The 21,588-nt window shown below is 41.7% G+C and overlaps 1 pseudogene; it reads right to left on the minus strand.

Moving 5' to 3' along the window:
- Positions 1–567: 567 nt before the first annotated feature.
- LOC121303831 lies at positions 568–21,588 on the minus strand (annotated as a pseudogene).

Genomic DNA, 21,588 nt, shown 5'->3' on the forward strand with positions numbered 1-21,588 from the left:
ATGAGGACCTGTTAATTGCTGCAGTAAGGATGCCCATGTGGTGTTGGAGGTGGCCACTTTCAATCCTCACACATTAACAGAATCAGTTTGCATTTTAGGACAGTAACACAGCTAGAGGAACAGTACGGAGTACACACAGTAAACACAGTTGGTGCCAGCATCAGGTTCAGATTGGACTTCAGACTCCATTAACAGCAAATGTTCCATAAAATACAACTACTGAGAGAGTCATTTGGTATGGGTGTGAAATATCAGTTACTAATGAGTTTCTGTTGTTCAGATCCACTTTATATCATGTTGTGTTTTATTCCTCCTGGTGTCTTTTTAAAACTCTTTTAAAAAGCCCCTCTGCGGCCTCAACAGAGCTCTCAGAATCACTAACCTGTGCCCAGTGTTACTCAGGCATGTTACCCACATTACTGGGATGTGTCACATTGGTGGACTGCTATTATCTGTGCTCTTTAGGAGATGTTTTCATTTAAAAAACAGATTGCATGATGATTCCAGATGATTAGCGTTACAGCTGTCTGTAGAGAAGAACTTAAACGATTACAGTATTTAAACATATCATTCTGAGATGGTGTTTTCATAGACTTCGAATTTATATTGAATCTCATTTTCTTCCTGAATTTCTGTGGGGACTCCTGGAAACCTGCAGGAAAAGAAAGAACAGCGCAGTGTGTCTTGTGAAGGTGACGCACACAGAGATCTGCATGCCAACCATTAACACCCAAAGCCCACCCTGGCACAGACAGTGGCAGCAGCCTTATCAACAGGAAAGATCATGAGAACTGGGAAGGGATGCTTCATTAAATGATGAACTTGAAGAAAATGAGCTGGAAATAATGCTGAAGTGGAGATAGTGAGCTGTACAAAGCACCAGCAATTAAATTGAGCACTGGGCTATTTGTAGCACACCTTCCTTTCTTTCTTTTACATCCATGACTTTGGAAGCTACAAGCGATTCTGTGCTGGTAAAGAATATTTTTCACACTCAGTGTGGTATTACCTCCCCCAAGAGAACACATGTCTTCAAATAACAAATTTACCATCACAATATTTCTGGTTAACAAAATGCTTCCTGTTGTGAATGTCCAGTCATCTGTCTCAATGTAGAGTTTTGAAAGAAAACATTATAGAAAACACATTACCATCCATCTATCCATCTATCTATCTATATACATACACACTTTTTTTTCTTTCCCATTTCAAAAACACATTTGGTCCTGTATACCAGGACGAAGGTTTCTCAATATGCTCGTGTTACTTTCAGGCATTGCCCCAGATTTCTCGTTTCAACACAGCAGTGACATCATCAAGGTCAAAGCACTTTACTGGCTGCAAATTATTTCAGCCAATAGGGAAAGCAGCTGGTTGGTTAATAACAGTGAATAAGGGGTTGAGCAGGACTCGGCCAATTTTGCTCTCCAGGTGAAATGACAAAGGACATGCAGGACTACCAGAAAGCAATGCTTGTGTAAACAGTTTTCTTTAACCTAGCATGTGACAGATTCAGATCCAATTTTGCTTTGATTTGGTATCAATGGTGTGTTAATTAAACCAAGATACACACTGCTCTTCACTCTGTGAACGTTTGTTAAAAGAAAGAAAGGAAATGAAAACAGTCAGTTTGACTTTGGCAGAAGCTTATATTTATCCAGATTGATCTCCGGTAGAAATGTGTCACATTCAAACTCCTGAAGTATTCGGGTCACAAACAGCCTGTGCCTGGCTGTGCTGTACATGACTTCCTAAGAAAGAAAAAAACACACCACCAGCAAACAAATCAAAATGTGTGGATGTCAATTGAGTCTGGTGCTCAAGAAACGGTGCCAAATTAACAAAACATGAATCCGAAGGGAGCTGGCATGGCACAGGTACACATTGCCCCACAAAGGATCCCAGCATGCCTCTCTCCTCCTGGTGTTTATAACGTTGTGGTGTTGGAATTGTGATGCGGACACTTGTCTGAAATTATTTTATTTATTTTTATTTAGCACGAAGGACAGGACAGATTTAGGTGTACAGTGTACAGGTAACAAGTGCAGGTGTGTCTTATTAAACTTATTACTTACATCAAGGGAAGTAATGTTAAAACTGTACAATGCATTAGTAAGACCTCATCTTGAATACTGCGTTCAGCTCTTAGGTCATCGCAAAACAAAAAGGATATTGCTGCTCTAGACAGAGTGCAAAGAAGAGCAACCAGAATTATTCTGGGTTTAAAAGGCATGTCATATTTAGTATCTATTCAGCCTTGAACAAAGAAGACTACGTGGCGACCTGATTCAAGCATTCAAAATTCTAAAAGGTATTGACAATGTTGACCCAAGGGACTTTTTCAACCTGAAAAAACAAACAAGGACCAGGGATCACAAATGGAGATTAGGTAAAGGGGCATTCAGAACATTTTTTTTTTACACAAAGAATTGTGAGGGCCTGGAACCAACTCCCCAGTAATGTTGTTGAAGCTGACACTCTGGGATCCTTCAAGAAGCTGCTTGATGAGATTCAACCAAACGAGCAAAATGGGCTGAATGGTCTCCTCCCGTTTGTAAACCTTCTTACGTTCTTATGTATAGTGAAACCAGGAATGGATCAAACTATTCCCTGTTTTCCACTGTACAACCGAACCACGCTGGTGCCGCTTCAAGCCAGCCCAGCGCTGTTTAGGAGCCTGGTTGTTTTTCCTCTACCCGAGCCGTACAGCTGACGTCACACACAATGAACGTGTCGAATCACATGCAGATGATGCGGTGTTAAGAGGCACTGTATTCAAGGGGAGAATGTGAGACATATAGGTTGTGGATGTTTATCTGTTTTTGTTCTTCACATGTCACTGAATACAGCTGAACTGCAACAATGGGCTGATTACGCAAATAGGAGAAAAATGCTTCTCAGAGAGAGCAGTCATTTGAATCTCATGAGCAAGATACCCGGCCTAGACGCGGCAACGTGATGACGGAAATCATGAACTCGGCCCTGGCCCTGCTCAGCTCCGAGACACATTCAGATGTGTTATGAGGCCAGAATTTCATGGTTTAATTCTTACTCGGCTCCACAAACAGCCAGTAGCGTGAGGCCTGGGACCTGCATGGCTTGGACATGCCAGTGGAAAATGGGTATTACTGCCATCCTTCATGGGTCTACAAAGTGGAGTTTGGTTGAATTGGGAAGGGGGCTAGGACAGGAATGAGAACAACTATTACTAATATGATAACATGTCTGAACATAAGGGCTTTTGGACTGGAAGAAGGGAGACAGTGCATACAGTAATAAATAGAACATTAATTATTATTATCCATTTTCTATTTTCCATGAATAAATCGTCAGAGTAAAAAGCCCTCAATTCAGACATAACTGTTTACAGGTGGATAAAAGCGAAGGCCATAATTGACTAAGGTTAGGAAAGGTTAAAAGCCCTTTTTAATCCACAGCAACAGTATGCTTTCATCACCATGGTGACAATCTCAACAAGGCTCACAGAGAATTTCAAGAATTCTGGGATTTGTTTGAGTTCTGCTGATGGTAATCATTTGCAGTGTAAGAATACTCAAATAAAAAAAGAGAGACAACTGATTACCACATGAAAGGGCAGGGGTCCCCACTGAGCCCATTCTGGGAAGTGCTTTCTGTCTTCCTGAACTCTGCAGGCTGCTGAACAGGATGGCAAGGAATTTCTCCAAGGCTGTACATCTACATTAGATTAAACGTTTTAACCCTTTGTGTAAAAGGTCACCCCATTTAAACAGCCATTCATTTTTTTCACAGAAAAAGTAGACTTGATTTAGTATTTAAATCTATCTTTAGAGTTCAATGTTGTATTTTTGCAAGTTTTACATTCATTTTACAGCATTCAATTACAGTGGTTTACAAAGAATCAAGATGTTATTAAATGATGAAGCTTTTTGTAAAGAAAATCTAATAAAGATTTAATAAGCAATGTACACTTCCCCAGAAAGGGTTAATGCTACACGTTATATTACAGGAGGAGTATTGAGCGATCGGAATAAGCAGTTTACACGTTTAAATGTAGGCAGTGTTAAACGCTGCGTTGTGGTCAGGTGTGAGGTAAAGTCCTGGATGGGTGGTACGGCAGGTCTCAAATTCTGCAAAGCCCCTATTCTTTATTAAATATGTGTGTGGTTATGGGTTACAAGAAAATGTAGTCCACATGGTTTTAAAATGGGGGACATTAACAACAAAAAAAAAACAACTACATTTCCCAAAATGCACTGGGATGCAGGACAGGTGTTGCTCAATAATCGGGATAATGCTTAGCACCTCCAGCTTGTTGTCCGTGTGACTATATAAGGCAGTCTCTAGCCTCATTCTGGTTACTGTGAGTATTGCGTTTTGGTGAAATATGAGTTAATAATGAGTTTTTGGCTGACGATGATGAAGAGATTATTGACTACTGCTTGTATGAAAACCTCCTTTGTGTACTGACCTGTTTTGCTTGTGACCCCGACAACGAACTGTGCCACCTTAAAAATGTAACTGTTAAAGGTGTTACCCTGTTGAGCAAAATCTGTGTTCCGAGTCTTTCTCCCTTACAATACTGTATGGAAGGTCCTGGAAGTGGCACAGCTACCCACTTTGCCACAATGTTTAACTGTTGTTACAAATATGCAGGCCAACTATACAGTAGGTGTTAGCCTTAGCATTTACACAGCAGCAAGTATACAGGGCAGTACACTTCTCCATGTACAATTAAATGCTATACACAAATGCAAGTTGCTGCAATTTATAAAACAGTGGCCGAGGGCTTCTGAGGATGGCTTTTGTGATTGATTGGTTAGAAACATTCCCAATATGTCAATGTTTAAACTTTTTTAAAAACATGCTTAACACTGCAATTTAAATGCTTAGGAAATTAATTAAAAACGGAAACACCCCTTCGTACATTAATACGGACCTGGCACCGGTCATGCATACTGCAAACGTGTGCCAAGGAGCGCCTGTATATACATGCTAAACACATACAGCTCTGAACGCCCCTTCATTGCTTGGAGCCGTTCACTTGTCTTAACTTGGTGGGAAGGCTGTGCAGTGCATTTTCCTCCTCGGTTCCTCTGTGGCGCACACAGCCAGGCAAGCCTGACAGATGCAAGGCTCTTTATAGACTCACAGGACACCATCTCATTCCGAAATGACCTTTGCAATGAAGGATGGGGGGCAACTCAGGACCACACAGTTCTTCATTTTTCTGATAAGGATGTTTAATATCCTGAACCAATTTCATGTCAGACAGAGTGAGAGAGACACAAATGGTTCACCTCATCCAAACTCACAAACAAACACAAAGACAAGAAACCTTGAAAACAGAACATGCGGTATTTGTTTTTTTTTTTTTTTTTTTTTTTTTTTTTAATAAAAATTTAGTCATCGGCAATTTTTTTTTTTATCCCAGTTTTTCTCCCCAATTTGGTATGCTCAATTATTATCTGTATCCTCGGCTCACCGCTCGCAACCCCCCTGCCAACCCGAGGAACGGAGGCTGGAGCCCAAGGAAGGCCAGCGAATGGGTCGGTTACACCGAGCACCCATACTGTAGATTTAGGGTTTCAAACAACTCCACATCACCACCTTTGTTTTATTATTCCATTACGGGCTTGTCAGCTACGGTTTGTATCCCAGTTAGTTTTGTTTAAAAAAAGATTACATTAAAATGACAATGACTCTGTTCCTTTTGAATGAATATCGTACTTCCAGTTAAAAGGAAAGAGTCCGAACCACACTGAGATTGCAATAGACTGCCCAAACAAACCCCACGTGACTAGGCCCTTACTGAGTGCAATCATTTCTATTTCTGACGATCTGCTTTTATTGCCGGGATGTAAAGCAGCAGCCTCACAAGATGAATCACCCTGAGTCACACAGTTAGTAAGTGCTCACATCAGGGACTTTACTCACGCAAATTCAATTTCGAGCTCCTAACAAGCAGCGCGGTGGGGGAATTAGGACTACTATAGCAACACCCTTCTAATTAGCAAGTTTCCAAAAGGAGAAAAGCAGCATGGCATTGATTTGATTGATGCCCACAGCATATTCCTAGCATCACAGGTGCACTCTCTGCTGCTCAAGAGGCAACTTACTGTGAGTTTCTCCATGACCTTTTCACTTCAAAAGGGACCACTCAGGCTGCTGGGTTTCAGACTGTTTCCAATGGCAGGTGGTTATGCTGGTCTGGCTGCTTTAAAATGGCACTGCATTCGCTGTGTGCCATGCGATGCATCAACAGTACAAAGATCCAGACTTTAACCCCAAAGTTTACACTGTTCCAGCATCTGGAGGGAATCCTGTGCTCTGCATATTGTTAATAAATTATAGATTTGATGTAATTTGCTGTAACTAGACTATTACAGTAATACTCAAGTCTCTAGCTTTAAACTGATTAATGCATGTTAAGAATATTTTGAACATTGTATACAGCACCATTCAAGGGATATATACATGCATTTCCAACATCTTTGCGAGCAACATGCAGCCGCTGTGTCTCCTGGGAGTCGTTCTCCTATCAGTTAATATGTGGTGTGTAGGGTGTCTCTTACTGTACAAGTAGTATTCTCTGTTTTTAGTTTTTATCTTTAAAAACATTTTCTGGGTATTTTCCGGAGTTTACATATATTAAAATAGGAATAAAACACATAAACAAATAGTTTTAATTGAAACATCTATAAAAATCAGGGGAAAAATTCTCAGTATTCACACTTTACATGTGGAATATGATGCATAGCAGTTCTGGTCTCTGATTAATAATGTCCCTGGCATGTATGATGAAGCAGAATCTGTGCAAGTCGAGGCCACATTTTCCCAAGTTAACTGGTACTTTGCGAAAGTTTGGGTAATCGTTAAGTTGACATAAATCTACAGAAGGTATGGATATGACATCACCATTTACTGTCAAATATTTACGATTATGACTGTCGGCGTTAGGCAGTGTTTTAACTGATGGACAGACAGTACTGTCGCATGAAGTCACCACTACATACCTCTCTGCAATAAACAGTGGCTGTCCAGCAAAGTACAGCGCTCTGACAAACTCATTAACAGAGTCATTCTGCACTCTCTTTTTATTAAAGCGTGTGTAAAACCAGCATAAATGGATTGCTTGTCTCTCAGTTCACTTTCTTGTTTTGGTTTAAGGTGTTGCTTATTTTTCAGTATGTTCTTTTATTGTCAGTGTGAACATGTACTTCAAAGCAACAGTATTTGCAGCGCTATGCATCCTCTGCATTAGTTTGAATATTCATAAACTGATTTACCTTTTCTCCCCATTCCTCATCCACTAAAAATATTATATTTTAGTGTAAGTATTTCAATTTAGTTTTTGATCAAGCTAGTAGTTAATAAGCCCAGCAATTTCCCACAATAATCACACTTTGATTGGCCAACATAATCAGGTGATGTGTGTTTGTGACGTGACAGTGAACCACGTTTGAATCTTATTTGATCCTCTGACATCTAAATGTCCGAGTCATAATAAAACAGCATCATAATCAAATTATTGTGTGTTTCCTGGAAAATAGCACCGGGATAATATTGAATAATAGACAAAAATCGAGTATAAATCAGTAAAAACCGACGTCCAGTTAAAAAAAAAAATCCTGTAAGTTTTAGGTAAAATTCAGAATAAACCGGAAACGCGGAACACTGCGTATAAGACATGTCATCGGACGCAGTGTCGGGTGAGAGGATCGCAAAGTGAAGGATCATTTCTACATCACTCAAATGAACATTGTAATATTTTTTATTTTATTTTTGTAAACCATCACTTTTACCAGGAATTTGACACACAAAGTAAACAGTAATCTGTAATATTTTCTTTATTAATACACTTGCTTAAAAAAATAAATAAAATAATTGTACATTGCAACTTGTACAGGAATCAAATTAAAGATAAAAGAAATACAACAAAATCTCAACCAGGCAATTCATCGTTAGCAATCACAGTATCCATGTCTTTCCACAGAAAAGGTTCTTAGAAGTCTCCTTCAAAAAGAGTGTCTACCCCCTCACGCCAATGCAACAGGGCTCTTTGAACAGAGATTTTAAAGAGTGAAAGCCTTTAATATTTACATGCTGTGTGGCAACCAGAGTCACACGGTAACCTTTCCTTCTGTCAGCCCCTCCCCTGGAGAAGGCTAAATCAATGAGCTTGCTGGCAACGTAGAGCACAGAGCTGTCTGCCATTTTAATACCCTCCACAGAGTCACTTTCTGCAACACCCATTCTGTTGCCTTTAATCTGAGAATAATAATAAATAATGTTAGTTTGTGTTCAACTAAGAAAGTGCTTACGCTTTTGCAGTCTAAAGGAAACACTCTGCAAGTTGCAGGGCTGGATTAGGCTCCAATACCCCTTTTCCATCGGCACATCGGAGCCTGGGGCCCTCACGGTATGGGTGCTTCTCCACTGGCTATTTGTCAAGCTGAGCAAGAACCAAACCGTGAAACTCCAGCCTCACAAGACTGGCTCGGAGCTCAGGGCCAAGCGAGGGGTGTGTTCCGACTACATATTTTATCCTTCCCTCAGGATGCATAGTTATTGGATATTTATTGTTTTGAAAAAAGATTAAAAGGGTGAAATCATGTTTAATTAACAGATAAACACCACTGCTACCTACAGAATATGGTTTATTCCCCTCTCTTGCTGCATACAGCATGCTTGCCTCAGATTCAGGGTGTTAAATAAGTCCCATGTGTAAAGAGCTGAGGTATGGTTTTATTACAAAGCTAGTGCACAACAAGCACACAGAGAAAAAAAACAAAAATGGTCCATGCGAAATAAAGCTTGCATCTCTGCAAGTTAAAATGAATAATTTTTTTTAGTTAATAATTAACCAGTAAAAATTGTATGTGTCAATTAGTGTTAAACAACCCTTTCAAGCTTGGACTAAACAGGCACATCACTGCAGAACGAATACAGTTTGAAATCCATCAGACAGTTCAGGACTGACGTTAAAGAAACCAACCTAGAAAGAAGGGCTTCATATCAGACTGCATTATATTTAGAAAAACAGGTTTGAAAAAACACTCTGAAACAACAACGCAAGAGTTAAAGCTTTGGGTAAAATGAAGACCACATTTGGGGGTTAAGAGTGAAAAATAACACTAGAGCCAAAGAAGGGGTGAGCTCCAAAACTCCAATACACTTTTATTTTGGGACTAAAAAATAAAGGGGGTGGGGATAAACAGCGGACACCTCCGTGGACTGCAGCGGCTGCTAATTTTAGTGAATGGAAATGCAATTTTGGCAGAAGAACAACATCAAAGTCTCTAGTGACCTTACTGCTTATCAAAGGGCACTTTAATCCTGTTTTGTGGTAGAGAGACTTAAAAAAAAAAAAGGAACTGGAGGTGTGTAACCAGCTGGCACGAAACACGAAGCCGGAGATTAAAGCCACATCCACAGCAGAACAGTGCAAAACTTGCCTTTGCTACAAAGTTCTTTGAAAACGGATTTCAAGCAAAATGCTACAATTACTTTGCGGAAACCAGTTTTTAAGAAAAGCTCTGTACTTTTTCATGTGCGATGGCCTAGAGAGAGAGGGCTTAGGTCGGCAAGGGTGTCCTCGGCTCACTGCGCACCAGCAACCCCTATAGTCTGACCGGGCGCCTGAGGGCTTGCCTGTAAGCTGCCCAGAGCTGCGTTGTCCTCTGACACTGTAGCTCTGAGGTGGCTGCATGGTAAGCCTGCAGTGTGTAAAGAAGCGGATGGCTGACAGCACACGCTTCAGAGGACAACGTGTGTTCATCTTCTCCCCTCCTGACTAAGTAATAAGAGAATAACTGGCGACTACTAAATAAATAATAAATAAAAAAGTTGCTTGTGCAAACATCCCATCTCTTCACATAGCACTGAGAAAAGTCATGAGTTCAGTGACTGAAGTTAACTATTGTTACTGCAGCTCTCTTGGCACTACTTTTGCAGCAAGTGCTTTCCTGTGAATGCAACAATGACGCCATGCACAGCGTGGAGCAACAGCCTTTATGAGAGCTGCAAATTCACTTTTGCATCTACTCATGGCTTTTTTTACCTACCGTACAAATCCGACACATCTATTCCACTCCATGTTTTTATCCGGCATGTACCCGTCTAAGATTTTGAATAGCTCCTAAGAAGTAGTTCTCATTAGGGCAAAATGGCAAAATAAAGTCCTCTTTAATCTCAGATGAGCTGATGTACTGAACATAAAGCATTACTTGGGCTGCAGTGGCGCTGCAGGCACTCTCGTCGATTTGAAGCGCATTGCCTCGCTGCTTCAGCAAGCAGCTCCTCGATGCCTTCTGCCATATCAGCAATTCTGCAGCTAAGTGTGTTTTCAGATAGCGGAACGATCGGCAACTTTCCTTCCACATACTATCAATGCCATTTCAACCACTGCAGGCAGCACAAGATCTTTACCAATCATATGAGGTTTGGTAGGAGACAGCGTACGATGCTTCATGCTCTGGCAGGTGAAGCACTGCTTTCTTCAATTAACCTCTGTCCTTTGAGTTGAAAGAGCTTTCGTTAAAAAAAAATCTTGTGGCTTATCTTTGAAGGCAGGATGTTTGGTCTCCAGATGGCGTTTTATGTTGTTTCATGCTATCATTTGCAAGAACATCTGCACGAATAACACACTGTGGTCTCTGATGTTCATCAGAACCAATACATGTAAATCCCAAGTCCAAGTAAGAGGATTGGTATTTCCTGTTCTTTTTTTTTGCCAGGCTTTACCTTCTCCTCCACTCCCAAAACACTCCATTCTTTCCTATTGTTTGCAGTTAAGGTTAACACAACTGAACACTAGCGTGAACAAATAACATCCGAGTCACATTCACACGTCAGTCTGGGCGCTAGGGGACGATAGCATCCGAGTCACATTCACACGTCAGTCTGGGCGCTAGGGGATGATAGCATCCCAGTCACATTCACACGTCAGTCTGGGCGCTAGGGGACGATAGCATCCGAATCACATTCACACATCAGTCTGGGCGCTAGGGGACGATAGCATCCCAGTCACATTCACACGTCAGTCTGGGCGCTAGGGGACGATAGCATCCGAGTCACATTCACACGTCAGTCTGGGCGCTAGGGGACGATAGCATCCGAGTCACATTCACACGTCAGTCTGGGCGCTAGGGGACGATAGCATCCGAGTCACATTCACACGTCAGTCTGGGCGCTAGGGGACGATAGCATCCGAGTCACATTCACACGTCAGTCTGGGCGCTAGGGGACGATAGCATCCGAGTCACATTCACACGTCAGTCTGGGCGCTAGGGGACGATAGCATCCGAGTCACATTCACACGTCAGTCTGGGCGCTAGGGGACGATAGCATCCGAGTCACATTCACACGTCAGTCTGGGCGCTAGGGGACGATAGCATCCGAGTCACATTCACACGTCAGTCTGGGCGCTAGGGGACGATAGCATCCGAGTCACATTCACACGTCAGTCTGGGCGCTAGGGGACGATAGCATCCGAGTCACATTCACACGTCAGTCTGGGCGCTAGGGGACGATAGCATCCGAGTCACATTCACACGTCAGTCTGGGCGCTAGGGGACGATAGCATCCGAGTCACATTCACACGTCAGTCTGGGCGCTAGGGGACGATAGCATCCGAGTCACATTCACACGTCAGTCTGGGCGCTAGGGGACGATAGCATCCGAATCACATTCACACGTCAGTCTGGGCGCTAGGGGACGATAGCATCCGAATCACATTCACACGTCAGTCTGGGCGCTAGGGGACGATAGCATCCGAGTCACATTCACACGTCAGTCTGGGCGCTAGGGGACGATAGCATCCGAGTCACATTCACACGTCAGTCTGGGCGCTAGGGGACGATAGCATCCGAGTCACATTCACACGTCAGTCTGGGCGCTAGGGGACGATAGCATCCGAATCACATTCACACGTCAGTCTGGGCGCTAGGGGACGATAGCATCCGAATCACATTCACACGTCAGTCTGGGCGCTAGGGGACGATAGCATCCGAGTCACATTCACACGTCAGTCTGGGCGCTAGGGGACGATAGCATCCGAGTCACATTCACACGTCAGTCTGGGCGCTAGGGGACGATAGGATCCGAGTCACATTCACACGTCAGTTTGGGCACTAGGGGGCGATGACGTGCATCAGAATATTTTTCAATTAAGCTTTGGTACGATGCACCTTGTTTTACAATCACCAAGAAATCCAAAATAAATATTTACTAGTCAGGACTTGCGCCCCCCTTGATAACCTTGTCACGCCCCCCAGTTTGAAAACCTCTGTTGTACAGAAATAAGACTCTGATTGCATAGAAGTTTGATCCATTCCTGTTTTGACCGTGTTTCAGCTTGTTTCCTATACACTTTGACCAATCAAGCTCCTATTAAAACCTGGAATGCACGATGAGTCTTGCTGCCATCCCTGTGCAGCATACTTCTTTTAACGAGTTGCATATTCACATTAATCCTTTGTCCTAGTGCTAGTTTTGAGTGTCACAGAAGTACACCATCCCTTTCCTGAACACTTCTTTTGTTTTGCAGCCTTCAATGCACTGTGCATTCCCTCAAGGTTATTAATAAAGCAAGTGAATGACTACACTGTTCACATCCCAGAAATGCATGTTGTATTTTTTGTTGTAAACCCCTAATGCAAGAGCTAGATTGACAAAAATAAACTACTTTTTGAAAAAAATAACTGTAAAACACAGAAACAGGTCAGCTAAACAGACCAGAGGAAGTAATGTATAAAATGGAAGGAGAGAATGAGGGAGACTTCAGCTTTAAAAACGTCAGTAAAATCAAAACAAAGGAACAGCAAGAGTGTGGTAAAAACATGCCTTGTGAAATGTCAGCAGTGATGAGGGGGGCAGATAACATGTGGCAAGCCCTGGGAATACAAAGAGATTATGCATCTGCTGATCAGAACAAAAACTGCATCTGCTCACAAGATAACCGAGGGGTTAGCCGAGAGAATGAAATACAATGATCGCCCGAACCTCCCAGAGAATATTATACAGTGCTGCGCAGTAGGAGAAGTCAAAAACAAGGCTGGACAGTGCTCCTCCTTTAATTCCTGTTTACAGGCTACGTGCAAAACGTGTTCATGTTTCTGTTTGGGTTCAGTGCCAGTGATCTGTAAACTGTACTCTGACAGCTGTGGCAGCTTGGTTTGCTGGCAGTCATTCTGTGCCCCAACTGAAAGGTTTCTGTAAATTGAGTTTCGATTTGTGTTAAGTTCAATGAATAAAAGGTATGAAAACACTGACAGGCAATATTACCGCCTACAGACTGACACTGCTTCTGCTAGCATGACAGATTAGAAACTAATGATAAAACATCAACAGCTGGAAATGAAGCGGAGATAGCCAGAGGGAAGAGAAACTTCTTCACACAGAGAGTGGTAAGGGTCTGCTTGAGGCAGAAACACTTGGATTCTTCCAGACCCAACTTGACAAAGTTTTGAAATCAATCAGTGAACAGGAACTGGACAAACTTAGATGGGCCGAAAGACCTCCTCTCGTTTGTAAATGTTGTTATGTTCTTACCCGGGCTTTACCCTAAAAACAACCCCCTTTGTTTAGAGCAAACCAAACTCAACAGGGTAAACTTCCCTTTCTCGTGTTTCATCATTACTCATGGAGAGCAAGGAAGTTTTCTCATTACCTGTAACACTTGTCAAAGTTTTTAGTAATTGTACTCAATTCAGAATGTACTGATCTGACAGGAATGCATTGCATCTGCTTTGTTTCCTACTGCAATGTGAGCAGTGAATTGTAATAATAATATAATATCTATATAGCGCCTTCCACAGGGGACCACCATCACAAACTGCTTTACAGAGGCAGGCTGTGAACTGTGTATTATATACAGAGTCACTTACAATAGGACATCGATTTAACATCTCATCCGCAAGATGGAGCACAAAGAGGTGAAGTGACTTGCTCAGGGTCACACAGTGAGTCAGTCAATGGCAGAGCTGGGATTTGAACCGGAGACCTTCTGGTTACAAGCCCCCTGGACTTTAACCACAGGACCACATTGCCTCATTAACTAACTAAGCTAGGAACTAAGCTACTGTTAGTTGAATTAGCAGTGGTGTAAAGGGCTTCAAACTAGTGTCCCATGCTTTAACTAAGAAATTGCAGAACTGAACCAAGCTTCCTGCTTTGGATAGAACACTTTAGAGTAGAGTACAGCTGCTGTAAGACAGATCCGTGGTTGGACCGTTTAAAGGGAAAGACAGACAGCATGGCACTCCTGCCCCTGACACTTAGGATAAACTGTGGTCTGATCTTCTAAAAGAATGAAGCCCTTCCTCAATGCATTCCCAAATAAATCCCCATTATGTGACCTGTCTGCAGACTCAAGGTAGGATCAGAGCTGCATGGAATAAGCAGCTATAATGAAAACCTCTGCACAAATTGTTTTTTCCCCCCGGTCCTTTTGAATTGCCTGATATGTAAATTGCACACCTGGGATCGTGAATATGCAATAAGATATTAGAGCGACAGCTGCGTCTGCTCGGATCATAGCAAACGTTTTCTTTTTCCAAAAGCAATCTGAACAACAGTATAAACCCTTTTATCTTTTTAGTGGGCCAGATAGCTTTCTTCTAATGAACTGGCTGTTAGATAATGATTCTGCATAAAGATGAGAATAGAATAAGACAGCAGCTATAAAGTCACTCGCCCACTTTGCAATTCTGCTGAGGTAAGGATTACACAGGAGCAATGGACCATGGGCCAGGTGGTGAGTCCCAACAATGGACAATATGCAAGCATGACTACCATGGGAGGTATGGCTGTACAGCTATGACCAAAAGTTTTGCATTAGACATAATAAAATTAAAGACATAATAAAATTAAAATTAAAAACTATATGATAATTTAGATTTTTTATTTAGCATTATGTAATCAAAGAAACTACAAAATGATAACACAAAAGTCTAATGGAAGGTATAATAATAGTACATTGTTTCATGTTAGATTTAGAAATGTCAATTTTTTTTATTTTTGTCAGTTAAGTATATGGAAAACTACAAAGCAGTATGCAATTCAATATGTTAACATAATATTATTCAGCAGGTTTCATTCGATTCAGCTCTATAGGGTGATGCAAAACCTTTGGCCATAGAGGGTTTGGAGTCGGGGTTTAATTTATTTATTTCTTTAAACAATCGTTATTTTTACTGTTTTTAGGTTCAACCTAGAATAAAAAAGGACAAAACAAACAAACAAGAAAAGGCCACAACATGTTATAATCAGGCCTCTGTTCTGCTGTTCAGAATAAGAGGGGGACGGGGGCCCTATTTTGCCATGCTCTTAACACATATACACACTTTGACATGTTTCCAATGGAAACACTTTATTGTTTATATTATTGATTCGTGTTTAAGAAAGTTTCCTTGATCTATAATGAAGGGATCTGTCTGGTTAATAACTACACTTACTTTGACATCATTTTCAATAACATTTCCTGTCAGCAACAGTTACTATCAAGACCACAATGCACCGCTCCACCTCCCCAGAACTGTGTGCGAATGGCTTAATCTTTCACCTTAATCTGCACCAATTGCGTTATGGACTGACTGGATGAACAGCCCTCAGTACACCTTCCAGACCCTTGTGGAGTCCATGCCACGTCCCCAATCAGAAGCCCAACGTGTTGCTAGGGACAGGTCCCGACAGATCGGCCAGGCACTGTATGTCTTGCCTGCAAATATGGCTATAGTGGCTTTTGAAGTATATTTTGAAGTAGGTACTGCAGCAACAATTCCCTGCAATGATTTATTATGTTAAGATATTACTGTCTTGTAATTAAAAGGTCAAACAAGTATTTAAGTGGAACCAGGTGCTGGGTCATTGTTCCATTAGACTGTTGTTAATTAATTTTTAATTGCTTAACACCTGCACGTTACATACTGTACACTTAATAATTATTCAAATGCATTTTTATTTGACGATTTTAAGTATTTTCAATCCTCTAAAATATGAATTCAGTGCCAGTTAATGAACGGTGGGACTAAATAAGGTTAAGAAGGTTGATTTATAAATGGTAGTGGAAGTGCTGGACCCTCAGCAGCCTTCATGCAGCTGTCTGTGAGCTGCAATCAGCCTCTTCAGACAAGCACCACCACTGTATTACACATGGAGGTATATACTCTGCTTTTTGAAAGAATATACACAAAATGTGAATGAACAGCTGAATATGTAGTTATACTAAAAGAAACATATAAAATTCAAAGATGTTCTGACTAGAAGTCTTTCTCAATGTCGTTGGATTTTATGAATTTATTTCAGCGTTATTACATATCCCACCATTGAGAGTTTTAGTTATGGATGCACCTTCAGCTGGTTAGCAGTGTATAAGGTAGATGATTCCGGTCTATTAAGTGTACTAGTGATCTAATATGTGATGCCAGCATAAACTCTCTGCCATAAGTATGGGGCGTGTCACATGGGCACGCCCCGGACTCGCATGCAATTAACGGACCTCTACTTTCCTATCAGATACACAGAGAAAAGGTTGCAGAACTGTGACATCATTCAAGTGGAATGCTGTCGTTACCGCAGGGAAGGACCTATCCAAGGACATCACAATATGTAACTCATATTCAAGGGCACAGGCGAGGTCCAGTAACTGAAATACAAGTCTGTGTTGCATGCCTGCCATGATGGAGCGGGTTAGATAAACAGTGCACAGAAACAGCCTGGAATCAGCTATCCTATTTATACTAGGAGTATTTTTAACTTCCTTTAATTTGGTTTACTGGCAGTGTCCTGTGCATTCATCTAGAAAGCCTCTCGGGATTCAATAACACCATATAGTTTCTGATTACTTGTAACCTAGCAACCAGCAATGGTGTCATTGCCGGGTGAGGGTTTTTTGTTTATTTATTTTACGTGTAACCTTTACCAGAAAGGGAGCATTTGAGACAAAGGAGCACCTAATTTCCAAAGGAGCCCTGGGAAACAGCAGGAGTACAAGCTTACATGAAACAAAGTGTTAATGAACTGGAGAGGGAGAGGAGGAGGGAGAGAGCACAGGGTTTTATGTCTGGGGGATTTCTCTTTTATTTGATATTAGTTTTCAAGGAACGCGAGTGGGTAAAAAAAAAAAAAAAAAGTACCTTGTAAATGGAGCTTCCTCCTATTAGCCAGACCTGGTCTGCTCTGTGAGCTAACTCTGCCACCTCCAGCACGCTCAGAGCTGAACTGAAATCATGAGCCAGGTAGTGCGCTCCCTCCGGGGGCTCCCTGGAAATAAACGCACACATTTCAAATGAGATGGACGTTAGCAAAAGACTTACACACTCAGGCAGAAACCTCGCCGTCTGCTGAAAGCCATGTTTTCTTGAGCCTAGTTTCAACACTCTTACATTTGTAGTGTTGTAGAAATTGTTCTTTTTCATTCTTTCTTTCACCCTGGCAGTCTGAACAGTGGGAAAGAGTCACAGCAATCATTTGCCACTCATTTCTTTGTATCTGCAGCACCACAGCACACACCATTGACTGAAATGTTCTGTGCAGCTCTACATGCATTAGGAAAATTCCTGTGTAGGTGTAATTCTCCCCTCATGCCAACAGAAAAAGAGCATGATGAGATAAGAGAAAGAGGGTTCCCTGTGTCCCTCTGCTTTTCATACAGGGGAAATCAACAGAGAAGAGAAAGAGGGTTCCCTGTGTCCCTGTGCTTTTCATACAGGGGAAATCAACAGAGAAGAGAAAGAGGGTTCCCTGTGTCCCTGTGCTTTTCATACAGGGGAAATCAACAGAGAAGAGAAAGAGGGTTCCCTGTGTCCCTGTGCTTTTCATACAAGGGAAATCAACAGAGAAGAGAAAGAGGGTTCCCTGTGTCCCTCTGCTTTTCATACAGGGGAAATCAACAGAGAAGAGAAAGAGGGTTCCCTGTGTCCCTCTGCTTTTCATACAGGGGAAATCAACAGAGAAGAGAAAGAGGGTTCCCTGTGTCCCTGTGCTTTTCATACAGGGGAAATCAACAGAGAAGAGAAAGAGGGTTCCCTGTGTCCCTGTGCTTTTCATACAGGGGAAATCAACAGAGAAGAGAAAGGGGGTTCCCTGTGTCCCTGTGCTTTTCATACAAGGGAAATCAACAGAGAAGAGAAAGAGGGTTCCCTGTGTCCCTTTGCTTTTCATACAGGGGAAATCAACAGAGAAGAGAAAGAGGGTTCCCTGTGTCCCTGTGCTTTTCATACAGGGGAAATCAACAGAGAAGAGAAAGAGGGTTCCCTGTGTCCCTGTGCTTTTCATACAGGGGAAATCAACAGAGAAGAGAAAGAGGGTTCCCTGTGTCCCTGTGCTTTTCATACAAGGGAAATCAACAGAGAAGAGAAAGAGGGTTCCCTGTGTCCCTCTGCTTTTCATACAGGGGAGATCAACAGAGAAGAGAAAGAGGGTTCCCTGTGTCCCTCTGCTTTTCATACAGATAAACCTGATTTCAGAAAATATGTTTGAACCAGACTTCCAAATGGAAGCCTTCTAGACAGGGACAGAGAACAGCATTAATGCTTGCTGACATTTCCACATCCAAACCGGCCGTGGCTGCACAGTAAATGGGTCATTCCAGGTCAAGTGGGCTGAATTCTAGGGAGATATTTCTATGGGCGTAACGATTAATCAAGACACTTTCTTTACATGATAATTTGTATCGTAAGAGAGGCATGTATCATGATACAAGACCAAAAGCACCTGGCCCAGATCCTGAGCAAGTGTTTACTCCATCTCTGACTGATTCAAGCACATGTGCTGGAGAAGAGGGCTCCAACTGCGGAGTGCTTGCTAAAGAAAGGATGCATGCAAGATTTTACTACAAGCAAAGTTGGTTAATTCAGCTCTTTTAAAAGGTAATATTTTTTTCCAATGTTGAGTATGTTTAGCATTATATGAGATGTGATCAATAACATAATATTTGTGATGGTGCTCTCATAAATGGATTTGGAAAATTATCTTAAATTGCACAAGTGGGCCTATATAAGATTCCATACGTATGGAAAAAATAAGAATAATTCAATAGACAGGTTCATTTCTGCACCCCATGGTAGTAGATAGAAGGTGAAACATGTACTACAGTAAATATTTCTGCCCATCTTGTCCTTTAGGTACTGATGGTTGAGGTTTCCTAGCTGGTACTCACTTGAGCTCCCTGCTGAGGACAATGTTGATTCGGTTCTTCAGGGGGCGGTTCCGCTCTGGGATTGAGAACCAAGTCTTCCGGCCCATAATCACAACGTTCTGCTTACCTTTGAAAAGGAAACACAACAGTCAGACGCGATCTCTATCATTGAAATGGATCACTGTTCCTCCTTTAAATGTGATCAAATTGTTAGCTTTTTTGCTTGTGTTTTTTTTTTTTATATACAAATGAAAAAAAACCTGTGTTTTTTGTAAAGTGTAGAAAAGTTACACTTCACAATTATTAAGTTACTTGTGACAATTCCACTGTCTGAAAACAGAGTGCTCAGGGTTTATGTATTTAGGACTGACTGCGTCATACTACCCAATTGCTCTACGCAGAAGGCAGTGGATGTCGACAAGTTAACATCACAGAGTAGTTTGGAATTAGGTTAATTCAATTGTGACTCAACTTCATTATAGACTGACTCTGTACAAAAGGGCCGATGGTATGAACTGGGCAGTCCAGAGCCGCATAGAGTTCATAATGTGTATGACAGTATTGTATTCTCCATGTATATCTACACTAGCAATACAACACAGTGTTATTCACTTGTATTTGTTATAACATGGTGTGACAGAGAAAGAATGAATCTTGGTTATAAATCTCCCTCTAACCTGTGAGGGACTATAACAGTGACTATTATTTACGGTCGTCAAACGACCAGGATTACAAAATAATAAAGGATTGTTTGGACCGTGAACGTTGTTGTTTGTCATCTGTTTGAGCACTGCATCACCTCTACACCTGCACACTGCAAACCACTTTGCCGCACATGGTCATTTGGAAATTTCCCTAGTACGGTCCATGTAAATGTTTAATCTTACTGGTCATTTGAATGCTGCCTTCTGCTCTTGAAGTGAATGCAATGAAGCTAAACATTTTCTGACAGGCAAATATGGGGTTGACAAGTCAGGGAAGCACCCTGCTATACAGCTAGGGTTATAATTTGGCTAATGCTCCAACTTGCGATTCCTCCCTTCCTGTAAATCTGAAACGCATCCCCAGTCTGCTCTCTTCTGAAGCAGTGTGTTTCTGACTGCACCACATGCCTGCATTTACAGGCAAGCTATAAACCTGAGCTGCTGAGAGAAAGTGGTGGCACACTGCCATCTGGTGGAAATAACAAGAAATGGATACATACTGCACAGTAAAGTAGTTCAGACACAATTCTTATTGAAAAGGAAACACATAGACATCTCTTATTTTGCACAAGGTTGCATTAAAGAGGTGCAAACCATTTAACCTCAGTGTTCAAACACAAAAGTCTACTTTGTGATCTATATTCCAGATTTGTAAGAATTACTTAAACAATATCTATTTGTAGTTGAGCACACTTTTGACATCCTGAAAAGGAATGAAAATACATGCTGGATATAAAAGGTGTCTATAGTCCTTCTTCTATTTAAATAGCCCGCACTCGCAGGGTGCAACATTGACCACTCTCTGTGAAAGTTCAGAGAGTACATCAGGGATAGCAATAAGACTCCTTGCATAGCAGCATGTTCCTTCCCTGGTTTTACTACGAGTTTAATAAGACAAGCCTGAGTCTGAGCTTTCAGTAAAACCTGGAATGGGTGAAGCTGCTATGCTATAGGAGTCTTATTTCCATCCCTGTACAGTATGTTCTCCTGCTTTATAATGCTACACTAAGCTTTCCCATGCTAAGTTACACTTTGCCATGCTTTTACTATGGGACACTTTTCTAAGGGTTGGTATTCCAGTAAACAGGTAAGGTTTACACTTGAGGCTTATGGAATGAGAAAGATATGAGCGATACTATATGATCACAGTACAGTGGAGGTGTGATCACGTGCGTGTTTTCCACCAATCCTTGACTTGCTTTCAATCATCTGGGCAAGAGGTGTACCGCGGAAAAACAGCAGCTACAATTAAGCCCCTGGTGTGTGCCGTACCTGCTACTGAGGGCGTCATAGTCATCCTCTGAAAATACTTAAATGCATTGCTGTAGAAGAAAGAAGAAAAACATTACAATAAACAATGTGTGTCTGACAGTCATAGATACGGTAAACTAAGAGTCTGTACTGTTAACACTAAGTAATGCAGACAACAGCAGGAATTGGGCTACTACAGTACTACTAATTAAGTTACTGTGTCTGGCTCCTTAAACAAAAATACAGCTGCAGTACTGTTGACGTATTGCTACAAAATATGTAGAGGTATTTTTGTTATGTAGAAATACAGTAATACAAATACCACTGTATTAATAAAACTTGAGTTTCCACCTTACCTAAGCCTCCTGGGATGCCAAGCAGATTTGCATTGTTACCAATTCCCAGGTTCGGACACACGGCCACAATGCAATTTAATGAGGGTCTGTCAGGCAGGGAGAAAGGATCTGTGAGCCAGAGTGACAGCAGCTTGAGCGAGTCACTGAACAGCAACAT

The sequence above is a fragment of the Polyodon spathula genome, chromosome 1, assembly GCF_017654505.1.
Source record: "Polyodon spathula isolate WHYD16114869_AA chromosome 1, ASM1765450v1, whole genome shotgun sequence".
Classification (NCBI taxonomy): Eukaryota; Metazoa; Chordata; class Actinopteri; order Acipenseriformes; family Polyodontidae; genus Polyodon; species Polyodon spathula.